Genomic DNA, 12,235 nt, shown 5'->3' with positions numbered 1-12,235 from the left:
ACTGTCCCGCACTCATACAGGTGTCCCGACGGAAACGGTTCCTCACATGTGTGGGTGCACCTAGTTGGGCACCAAGGGGAAAGCCTAAAACACAAGTACCCCAAGTCTGTTTTCAGACCGGAATTTCAGACTCTCTGCCGACCGGCACACCATACAGATATGGGCCTCGGGTGTCCAAGCCACCAAGGAAAACAGGGAATCCCATGCATTTCCGAAAAGAGGACCCCCGTGGAAATCCACAGAGGTACGATTTGGGCAAATCGCCCCAGAATTTAGTACCCAGGCACCCCCGCAAAGTCTGAAATGTGAGGAAGAAAACACATTTTCCGCACATTTCCCCCGGCTCACCCATTGAAACATACCCCCAACAACACACGGCCTACAGTCTCGCGTTCCCACAGCTGTTCCGATGAAAACGGCACCTCACATGTGTGGGTAAACCTACCTGGGCGCCAAGGGGAAAGCCTATAACACAAGTAACACCAAGTCTGTTTTCAGACCGGAATTTCAGATACTCTGCCGACCGGCACACCACACAGATATGGGCCTTGGGTGTCCAAGTCACCAAGGAAAACAGGGAACCCCATGCATTTCCGAAAAGAGGACACCCGTGGGAATCCGCAGAGGTATGATTTGCACAAATCGCCCAAGAATTTATTACCCAGACACCCCTGCAAATTCCGAAATGTGGGAAAATGCATTTTCCGCACATTTTGCTCGGCTCACCCATTGAAAAACGGCCCCAACAACACATGGCCTACTGTCCCGCGTTCCCACAGGTGTCCTGATGAAAACGGTACCTCACATGTTTCGGTGCACCTACCTGGGCGCCAAGGGGAAAGCCTATAACACAAGTAACACCAAGTCTGTTTTCAGACCGGAATTTCAGACTCTCTGCCGACCGGCACACCATACAGATATGGGCCTCGGGTGTCCAAGCCACTAAGGAAAACAGGGAACCCCATGCATTTCCGAAAAGAGGACCCCCGTGGGAATCCGCAGAGGTATGATTTGTGCAAATTGCCCCAGAATTTTATACCCAGACACCCCTGCAAAATCCGAAATGTGGGTAAAAAATGCATTTTCTGCACATTTCACTCAGCTCACCCATAGAAACATGCCCCGAACCACACCTGGCCAACCGCCCGCGTTCCCACAGGTGTCCCGATGAAAACAGTACCTCACATGTTTCGGGGCACCTACCTGGGTGCCAAGGGGAAAGCCTTAAACACAAGTAACCCCAAGTCTGTTTTCAGACCGGAATTTCAGACTCTCTGCCGACCGGCACACCATACAGATATGGGCCTCGGGTGTCCAAGCCACCAAGGAAAACAGGGAACCCCATGCATTTTCGAAAAGAGGACCCCCGTGGAAATCCACAGGGGTACGATTTGGGCAAATCGCCCCAGAATTTAGTACCCAGACACCCCCGCAAAGTCTGAAATGTGAGGAAAAAAACACATTTTCTGCACATTTCCCTCAGCTCACCAATTGAAAAATACCCCCAACAACAAATGCCTACTGTCCTGCATTCCCAAAGGTGTAGCGATGAAAACGGTACCTCACATGTGTGGGTGCACCTAGTTGGGCGCCAAGGGGAAAGCCTAAAACACTAGTAACCCAAGTCTGTTTGTAGACCGGAATTTCAGACTCTATGCCGACCGGCACACCATACAGATATGGGCCTCGGGTGTCCAAGCCACCAAAGAAAACAGAGAACCCCATGTATTTCCGAAAAGAGGACACCCGTGGGAATCCGCAGAGGTATGATTTGTGCAAATCTCCCCAGAATTTACTACCCAGACACCCGTGCAAAGTCTGAAATGTGAGGAAAAAAACACATTTTCCGCACATTTCCCTCGGCTCACCAATTGAAAAATACCCCCAACAACAAATGCCTACTGTCCCGCATTCCCACAGGTGTCCCGATGAAAACGGTACCTCACATGTGTGGGTGCACCTAGTTGGGCGCCAAGGGGAAAGCCTAAAACACTAGTAACCCAAGTCTGTTTGTAGACCGGAATTTCAGACTCTCTGCCGACCGGCACACCATACAGATATGGGGCACGGGTGTCCAAGCCACCAAAGAAAACAGGGAACCCCATGTATTTCCGAAAAGAGGACACCTGTGGGAATCCGCAGAGGTATGATTTGCACAAATCGCCCCAGAATTTATTACCCAGACACCCCTGCAAATTCCGAAATGTGGGAAAATGCAATTTCCGCACATTTTGCTCGGCTAACCCATTGAAAAACGCCCCCAACAACACATGGCCTACTGTCCTGCGTTCCCACAGGTGTCCTGATGAAAACGGTACCTCACATGTTTCGGTGCACCTACCTGGGCACCAAGGGGAAAGCCTTAAACACAAGTAACCCCAAGTCTGTTTTCAGACCGGAATTTCAGACTCTCTGCCGACCGGCACACCATACAGATATGGGCCTCTTGTGTCCAAGCCACTAAGGAAAACAGGGAACCCCATGCATTTCCGAAAAGAGGACCCCCGTGGGAATCCGTAGAGGTATGATTTGCGCAAATTGCCCCAGAATTTTATACCCAGACACCCCTGCAAAATCCGAAATGTGGGTAAAAAATGCATTTTATGCACATTTCGCTCAGCTCGCCCATAGAAACACGCCCCGAACAACACCTGGCCAACCTCCCGCGTTCCCAAAGGTGTCCCGATGAAAACAGTACCTCACATGTTTCGGGGCACCTACCTGGGCGCCAAGGGGAAAGCCTTAAACACAAGTAACCCCAAGTCTGTTTTCAGACCGGAATTTCAGACTCTGCCGACCGGCACACCATACAGATATGGGCCTCGGGTGTCCAAGCCACCAAGGAAAACAGGGAACCCCATGCATTTCCGAAAAGAGGACACCCGTGGGAATCAGCAGAGGTATGATTTGGGCAAATCGCCCCAGAATTTAGTACCCAGACACCCCTGCAAAGTCCGAAATGTGTGAAAAAAAATGCATTTTCCGCATATTTCGCTCAGCTCACCCATAGAAACACACCCCCAACAACACATGGCCTACCGTCTCGCGTTCCCACAGGTGTCCCGATCAAAACGGTACCTCACATGTTTCGGTGCACCTACCTGGGCGCCAAGGGGAAAGCCTAAAACACAAGTAACCCCAAGTCTGTTTTCAGACCGGAATTTCAGACTCTCTGCCGACCGGCACACCATACAGATATGGGCCTCGGGTGTCCAAGCCACCAAGGAAAACAGGGAACCCCATGCATTTTCGAAAAGAGGACCCGCGTGGAAATCCACAGGGGTACGATTTGGGCAAATCGCCCCAGAATTTAGTACCCAGACATCCCCGCAAAGTCTGAAATGTGAGGAAAAAAAACCATTTTCTGCACATTTCCCTCGGCTCACCAATTGAAAAATACCCCCAACAACAAATGCCTACTGTCCCGCATTCCCACAGGTGTCCCGATGAAAACGGTAACTCACATGTGTGGGTGCACCTAGTTGGGCGCCAAGGGGAAAGCCTAAAACACTAGTAACCCAAGTCTGTTTGTAGACCGGAATTTCAGACTCTATGCCGACCGGCACACCATACAGATATGGGCCTCGGGTGTCCAAGCCACCAAAGAAAACAGAGAACCCCATGTATTTCCGAAAAGAGGACACCCGTGGGAATCCGCAGAGGTATGATTTGTGCAAATCTCCCCAGAATTTACTACCCAGACACCCGTGCAAAGTCTGAAATGTGAGGAAAAAAACACATTTTCCGCACATTTCCCTCGGCTCACCAATTGAAAAATACCCCCAACAACAAATGCATACTGTCCCGCATTCCCACAGGTGTCCCGATGAAAACGGTACCTCACATGTGTGGGTGCACCTAGTTGGGCGCCAAGGGGAAAGCCTAAAACACTAATAACCCAAGTCTGTTTGTAGACCGGAATTTCAGACTCTCTGCTGACCGGCACACCATACAGATATGGGGCACGGGTGTCCAAGCCACCAACGAAAACAGGGAACCCCATGTATTTCCGAAAAGAGGACACCTGTGGGAATCCGCAGAGGTATGATTTGTGCAAGTCACCCCAGAATTTACTACCCAGACACCCCTGCAAATTCCGAAATGTGGGAAAATGCATTTTCCACACATTTCGCTCGGCTCACCCATTGAAACACGCCCCCAACAACACATGGCCTACTGTCCCGCGTTCCCACAGGTGTCCTGATGAAAACGGTACCTCACATGTGTGGGTGCACCTACCTGGGCGCCAAGGGGAAAGCCTAAAACACAAGTAACCCCAAGTCTGTTTCAGACCAGAATTTCAGACTCTTTGCCGACTGGCACACCATACAGATATGGGCATAGGGTGTCCAAGCCAGCAAGGAAAACAGGGAACCCCATGCATTTCCCAACATAGGACACCGATTGGAATCCGCAGAGGTATGATTTACGCAAATCGCCACAGAATGTATTACCCAGACACCCTTGCAAAGTCCGAAATGTGTGGGAAAAAAATGCATATTCTGCACATTTCGCTCAGCTCACCCATCGAAACACACCCCCAACAACACATGGCCTACTGTCCAGCATTCCCACTGGTGTCCCGATGAAAATGGTACCTCACATGTGTGGGTGCACCTACCTGGGCGCCAAAGGGAAAGCCTAAAACACAAGTAACCCCAAGTCTGTTTTCAGACCGGAATTTCAGACTCTCTGCCGACCGGCACACAATACAGATATGGGCCTCGGGTGTCCAAGCCACCAAGGCAAACAGGGAACCCCCTGCATTTCCAAAAAAAGGACACCCGTGGGAATCCGCAGAGGTATGAATTGCGCAGATCGCCCCCAAATTTTATACCCAGACACCACTGCAAAGTCTGAAATGTGTGAAGAAAAATGCATTTTCCGCATATTTCGCTCAGCTCACCCATAGAAACACGCCCCCAACAACACATGGCCTACTGTCCCGCATTCCCACAGGTGTCCCGATGAAAATGGTACCTCACATGTTTCGGTGCACCTACCTGGGCGCCAAGGGGAAAGCCTAAAACACAAGTAACCCAAGTCTGTTTTCAGACAGGAATTTCAGACTCTCTGCCGACCGGCACACCATACAGATATGGGCCTCGGGTGTCCAAGCCACCAAGGAAAACAGGGAACCTCATGCATTTCCGAAAAGAGGACACCCGTGGGAATCCGCAGAGGTACGATTTGGGCAAATCGCCCCAGAATTTAGTACCCAGACACCACCGCAAATTCCGAAATGTGGGGAAAATATGCATTTTCCGCACATTTTGCTCGGCTCACCCATCGAAACACGCCCCCAACAACACATGGCCTACCGTCTCGCATTCCCACAGGTGTTCCGATGAAAACGGTACCTCACATGTGTGGGTGCACCTACCTGGGCGCCAAGGGAAAGCCTAAAACACAAGTAACCCAAGTCTGTTTTCAGACCGGAATTTCAGACTCTCTGCCGACCGGCACACCATACAGATATGGGCCTCGGGGGTCCAAGCCACCAAGGAAAACAGGGAACCTCATGCATTTCTGAAAAGAGGACAACTGTGGGAATCCGCAGAGGTACGATTTGGGCAAATCGCCCCAGAATTTAGTACCCAGACACCCCCACAAAGTCCGAAATGTGGGGAAAAAATGCATTTTCCGCACATTTTTCTCGGCTCACCCATCGAAACACCCCCCCAACAACACACGGCCTACTGCCCCGCGTTCCCACAGGTGTTCCGATGAAAACGGTACCTCACATGTGTGGGTGCATCTACCTGGGCGCCAAGGGGAAAGCCTAAAACACAAGTAACCCCAAGTCTGTTTTCAGACCGGAATTTCAGACTCTCTGCCGACCGGCACACCATACAGATATGGGCCTCGGGTGTCCAAGCCACCAAGGAAAACAGGGAACCCCATGCATTTCCGAAAAGAGGACACCCGTGGGAATCCACAGAGGTATGATTTGTGCAAATCGCCCCAGAATTTATTACCCAGACACCCCTGCAAAGTCCGAAATGTGGGAGAAAAATGCATTTTCCGCACATTTCACTCGACTCACCCATTGAAAAACTCGCCCAACAACACATGGCCTACCGTCCCGCATTCCCACAGGGGTTCCGATGAAAATGGTACCTCACATGTGTGGGTGCACCTACCTGGGCGCCAAGGGGAAAGCCTAAAACACAAGTAACCCCAAGTCTGGTTTCAGACCGGAATTTCAGACTCTCTGCCGACCAGCACACCATACAGATATGGGCCTCGGGTGTCCAAGCCACCAAGGAAAACAGGAAACCCCATGCATTTCCGAAAAGAGGACACCCGTGGGAATCGGCAGAGGTACGATTTGGGCAAATCGCCCCAGAATTTAGTACCCAGACACCCCCGCAAAGTCTTAAATGTGGGGAAAAAATGCATTTTCCGCACATTTTTCTTGGCTCACCCATCGAAACACCCCCCCAACAACACACGGCCTACTGTCCCGCGTTCCCACAGGTGTTCCGATGAAAACGGTACCTCACATGTGTGGGTGCATCTACCTGGGCGCCAAGGGGAAAGCCTAAATCACAAGTAACCCCAAGTCTGTTTTCAGACCGGAATTTCAGACTCTCTGCCGACCGGCACACCATACAGATATGGGCCTCGGGTGTCCAAGCCACCAAGGAAAACAGGGAACCCCATGCATTTCTGAAAATAAGACATCCGTGGGAATCTGCAGAGGTATGATTTGCGCAAATTGCCCCAGAATTTAGTACCCAGAATCCCCCACAAAGTCCGAAATGTGGGGAAAAAATGCATTTTCCGCACATTTCACTCGACTCACCCATTGAAAAACGCGCCCAACAACACATGGCCTACCGTCCCGCATTCCCACAGGGGTTCCGATGAAAATGGTACCTCACATGTGTGGGTGCACCTTCCTGGGCGCCAAGGGGAAAGCCTAAAACACAAGTAACCCCAAGTCTGGTTTCAGACCGGAATTTCAGACTCTCTGCCGACCAGCACACCATACAGATATGGGCCTCGGGTGTCCAAGCCACCAAGGAAAACAGGAAACCCCATGCATTTCCGAAAAGAGGACACCCGTGGGAATCGGCAGAGGTACGATTTGGGCAAATCGCCCCAGAATTTAGTACCCAGACACCCCCGCAAAGTCTGAAATGTGAGGAAAAAAACACATTTTCCGCATATTTCCCTCGGCTCACCCATTGAAAAATACCCCCAACAACACATGGCCTACTGTCCCGCGTTCGCACAGGTGTCCCGATGAAAATGGTACCTCACATGTGTGGGTGCACCTACCTGGGCGCCAAAGGGAAAGCCTAAAACACAAGTAACCCCAAGTCTGTTTTCAGACCGGAATTTCAGACTCTCTGCCGACCGGCACACCATACAGATATGGGCCTCGGGTGTCCAAGCCACCAAGGAAAACAGGGAACCCCATGCATTTCTGAAAAGAAGACATCCGTGGGAATCTGCAGAGGTATGATTTGCGCAAATTGCCCCAGAATTTAGTACCCAGACACCCCCACAAAGTCCGAAATATGGGGAAAAAATGCATTTTCCGCACATTTTTCTCGGCTCACCCATCGAAACACCCCCCCAACAACACACGGCCTACTGTCCCGCGTTCCCACAGGTGTTCCGATGAAAACGGTACCTCACATGTGTGGGTGCATCTACCTGGGCGCCAAGGGGAAAGCCTAAAATACAAGTAACCCCAAGTCTATTTTCAGACCGGAATTTCAGACTATCTGCCGACCCAGATCGGTGACCGGCACACCATACAGATATGGGCCTCGGGTGTCCAAGCCACCAAGGAAAACAGGGAACCCCATGCATTTCCGAAAAGAAGACAGCCTTGGGAAACCCCAGAGGTATGATTTGGGCAAATCGCCCCAGAAGTTTATTCCCAGACACCCCAGCAATGTACGAAATGTGGGAAAAAAAATGCATTTTCAGCACATTTCTCTCAGCTCACCCATAGAAACACGCCCCCAACAACATCTGGCCTACAGTCCTGCATTTCCACAGGTGTGCCGATGAAAACAGTACCTCACATGTTTCGGAGCACCTACCTGGGTGCCAAGGGGAAAGCCTAAAACACAAGTAACCCCAAGTCTGTTTTCAGATCGGAATTTCAGACTCTCTGCCGACCGGCACACCATACAGATATGGGCCTCGGGTGTCCAAGCCACCAAGGAAAACAGGGAACCCCATGCATTTCCGAAAAGAGGACCCCTGTGGAAATCCACAGGGGTATGATTTTGGAAAATCGCCCTAGAATTTACTACCCAGACACCCCTGCAAAATCTGAAATGTGAGGAAAAAAACACATTTTCCGCACATTTCCCTCAGCTCACCAATTCAAAAATACCCCCAACAACAAATGCCTACTGTCCCGCGTTCCCACAGGTGTCCCAATGAAAATGGTACCTCACATGTGTGGGTGCACCTAGTTGGGCGCCAATGGGAAAGCCTAAAACACAAGTAACCCAAGTCTGTTTTCAGACCGGAATTTCAGACTCTCTGCCGACCGGCACACCATACAGATATGGGCTTCGGGTGTCCAAGCCACCAAGGAGAACAGGGAATCCCATGCATTTCCAAAAAGAGGACACCGGTGGGAATCCGCGAGGTATGATTTGGGCAAATCGCCCCAGAATTTTATACCCAGACACCCCTGCAAAGTCCGAAATGTGGGGAAAAAATGCATTTTCCGCACATTTCGCTCAGCTCACTCAGAGAAACATGCCCCCAACAACACATGGCCTACCGTCCCGCGTTCCCACAGGTGTCCCGATGAAAATGGTACCTCACATGTTTCGGTGCACCTACCTGGGCGCCAAAGGGAAAGCCTAAAAGACAAGTAACACCAAGTCTGTTTTCTGACCGGATTTTCAGACTCTCTGCCGACCGGCACACCATACAGATATGGGCCTCGGGTGTCCAAGCCACCAAGGAAAACAGGGAAAACCATGTATTTCCGAAAAGAGGACACCCGTGGGAATCCACAGAGGTATGATTTGTGCAAATCGCCCCAGAATTTATTACCCAGACACCCCTGCAAAGTCCGAAATGTGGGGGAAAAATGCATTTTCCGCACATTTCACTCGACTCACCCATTGAAAAACGCGCCCAACAACACATGGCCTACCGTCCCACATTCCCACAGGTGTTCCGATGAAAATGGTACCTCACATGTGTGGGTGCACCTACCTGGGCGCCAAGGGGAAAGCCTAAAACACAAGTAACCCCATGTCTGGTTTCAGACCGGAATTTCAGACTCTCTGCCGACCAGCACACCATACAGATATGGGCCTCGGGTGTCCAAGCCACCAAGGAAAACAGGAAACCCCATGCATTTCCGAAAAGAGGCCACCCGTGGGAATCGGCAGAGGTACGATTTGGGCAAATCGCCCCAGAATGTAGTACCCAGACACCCCCGCAAAGTCTGAAATGTTACGAAAAAAACACATTTTCCGCATATTTCCCTCGGCTCACCCATTGAAAAATACCCCCAACAACACATGGCCTACTGTCCCGCGTTCGCACAGGTGTCCCGATGAAAATGGTACCTCACATGTGTGGGTGCACCTACCTGGGCGCCAAAGGGAAAGCCTAAAACACAAGTAACCCCAAGTCTGTTTTCAGACCGGAATTTCAGACTCTCTGCCGACCGGCACACCATACAGATATGGGCCTCGTGTGTCCAAGCCACCAAGGAAAACAGGGAACCCCATGCATTTCTGAAAAGAAGACATCCGTGGGAATCTGCAGAGGTATGATTTGCGCAAATTGCCCCAGAATTTTATACCCAGACACCCCTGCAAAGTCCGAAATGTGGGAATAAAAATGCATTTTCTGCACATTTTGCTCAGCTCACCCAGAGAAACATGCCCCCAACAACACCTGGCCTACCGTCCCGCATTCCCACTGGTGTCCCGATGAAAACAGTACCTCACATGTTTCGGTGCACCTACCTGAGCGCCAAGGGGAAAGCCTAAAACACAAGTAACCCCAAGTCTGTTTTCAGACCGGAATTTCAGACTCTCTGCCGTCCGGCACACCATACAGATATGGGCCTCGGGTGTCCAAGCCACCAAGGAAAACAGGGAAACCTATGCATTTCCGATAAGAGGAACCCCGTGGAAATCCACAGGGGTACGATTTGGGCAAATCGCCCCAGGATTTAGTACCCAGACACCCCCGCAAAGTCTGAAATGTGAGGAAAAAAACACATTTTCCGCACATTTCCCTCGGCTCACCAATTGAAACATAGCCGCAACAACAAATGCCTACTGTCCCGCGTTCACACAGGTGTCCCGATGAAAACGGTACCTCACATGTGTGGGTGCACATAGTTGGGCGCCAAGGGGAAAGCCTAAAACACAAGTACCCCAATTCTGGTTTAAGACTGGAATTTCAAACTCTCTGCCGACCGGCACAACATACAGATATGGGCCTCGGGTGTCCAAGCCACCAAGGAAAACAGGGAACCCCATGCATTTCCGAAAAGAGGATACACGTGGGAATTGGCAGAGGTACGATTTGGGCAAATCGCCCCAGAATTTAGTACCCAGACACCTCCGCAAAGTCCGAAATGTGGGGAAAAAAATGCATTTTCCGCACATTTTGCTCGGCTCACCCATAGAAACACGCCCCCAACAACACACGGCCTACTGTCCCGCATTTCCACAGGTGTTCTGATGAAAACGGTACCTCACATGTGTGGGTGCACCTACCTGGGCGCCAAAGGGAAAGCCTAAAACACAAGTAACACCAATTCTGTTTTCAGACCGGAAATTCAGACTCTTTGCCGACCGGCACACAATACAGATATGGGCCTCGGGTGTCCAAGCCACCAAGGAAAGCAGGGAAACCCATGTATTTTTTCAAAAAGAGGACACCCGTGGGAATCCGCAGAGGTATGAATTGCGCAAATCGCCCCAGAAGTTTATACCCAGACACCCCTGCAAAGTCCGAAATGTGTGAAAAAAAATGCATTTTCCGCGTTTTTCGCTCAGCTCACCCATAGAAACACACCCCCAACAACACATGGCCTACCGTCCCGCGTCCCCACAGGTGTCCCGATGAAAACGGTACCTCACATGTGTGGGTGCACCTACCTGGGCGCAAAGGGGAAAGCCTAAAACACAAGTAACCACAAGTCTGTTTTCAGACCGGAATTTCAGACTCTCTGCCGACCGGCACACCATACAGATATGGGCCTCGGGTGTCCAAGCCACCAAGGAAAACAGGAAACCCCATGCATTTTCAAAAAGAGGACACCCGTGGGAATCGGCAGAGGTATGAATTGCGCAAATCGCCCCAGAATTTTATACCCAGACACCCCTGCAAAGTCCGAAATGTGGGGAAAAAATGCATTTTCCGCACATTTTGCTCGGCTCACCCATCGAAACACGCCCCCAACAACACACAGCCTACTGTCCCGCGTTCCCACAGGTGTTCCGATGAAAACTGCACCTCACATGTGTGAGTGCACCTACCTGGGCGCCAAAGGGAAAGGCTAAAACACAAGTAACACCAAGTCTGTTTTCAGACCGGAATTTCAGACTCTCTGCCGACCGGCACACCATACAGATATGGGCCTTTGGTGTCCAAGACACCAAGGAAAACAGGGAACCCCATGCATTTCCGAAAAGAGGACACCCGAGGGAATCCGCAGAGGTATGATTTGAGCAAGTCGCCCCAGAAATTATTACCCAGACACCCCTGCAAAGTCGAAATGTGGGAAAAAAAATACATTTTCCGCACATTTCACTCGGCTCACCCATTGAAACATGCCCCCAACAACACATGGCCTACCGTCCAGCATTTCCACAGGTGTCCCGATTAAAACGGTACCTCACATGTGTGGGTGCACCTACCTGGGCGCCAAGGGGAATGCCTAAAACACAAGTAACCCCAAGTCTGTTTTCACACTGGAATTTCAGACTCTCTGCCGACCGGCACACCATACAGATATGGGCCTCGGGTGTCCAAGCCACCAAGGAAAACAGGGAACTCCATGCATTTCCGAAAAGAGGACCCCCGTGGAAATCCACAGGGGTATGATTTGGGCAAATCGCCCCTGAATTTAGTACCCAGACAACCCCTCAAAGTCTGAAATGTGAGGAGAAAAACACATTTTCCGCACATTTCCCTCAGCTCACCAATTGAAAAATACCCCCAACAAAAAATGCCTACTGTCCCGCGTTCCCACCGGTGTCCCGAAGAAAACGGTACC

The sequence above is a fragment of the Ambystoma mexicanum genome, chromosome 1q (assembly GCF_040938575.1).
Source record: "Ambystoma mexicanum isolate Mex_15411 chromosome 1q, UKY_AmexF1_1, whole genome shotgun sequence".
NCBI lineage: Eukaryota > Metazoa > Chordata > Amphibia > Caudata > Ambystomatidae > Ambystoma > Ambystoma mexicanum.
Note: the sequence above shows the minus strand (reverse complement) of the source record.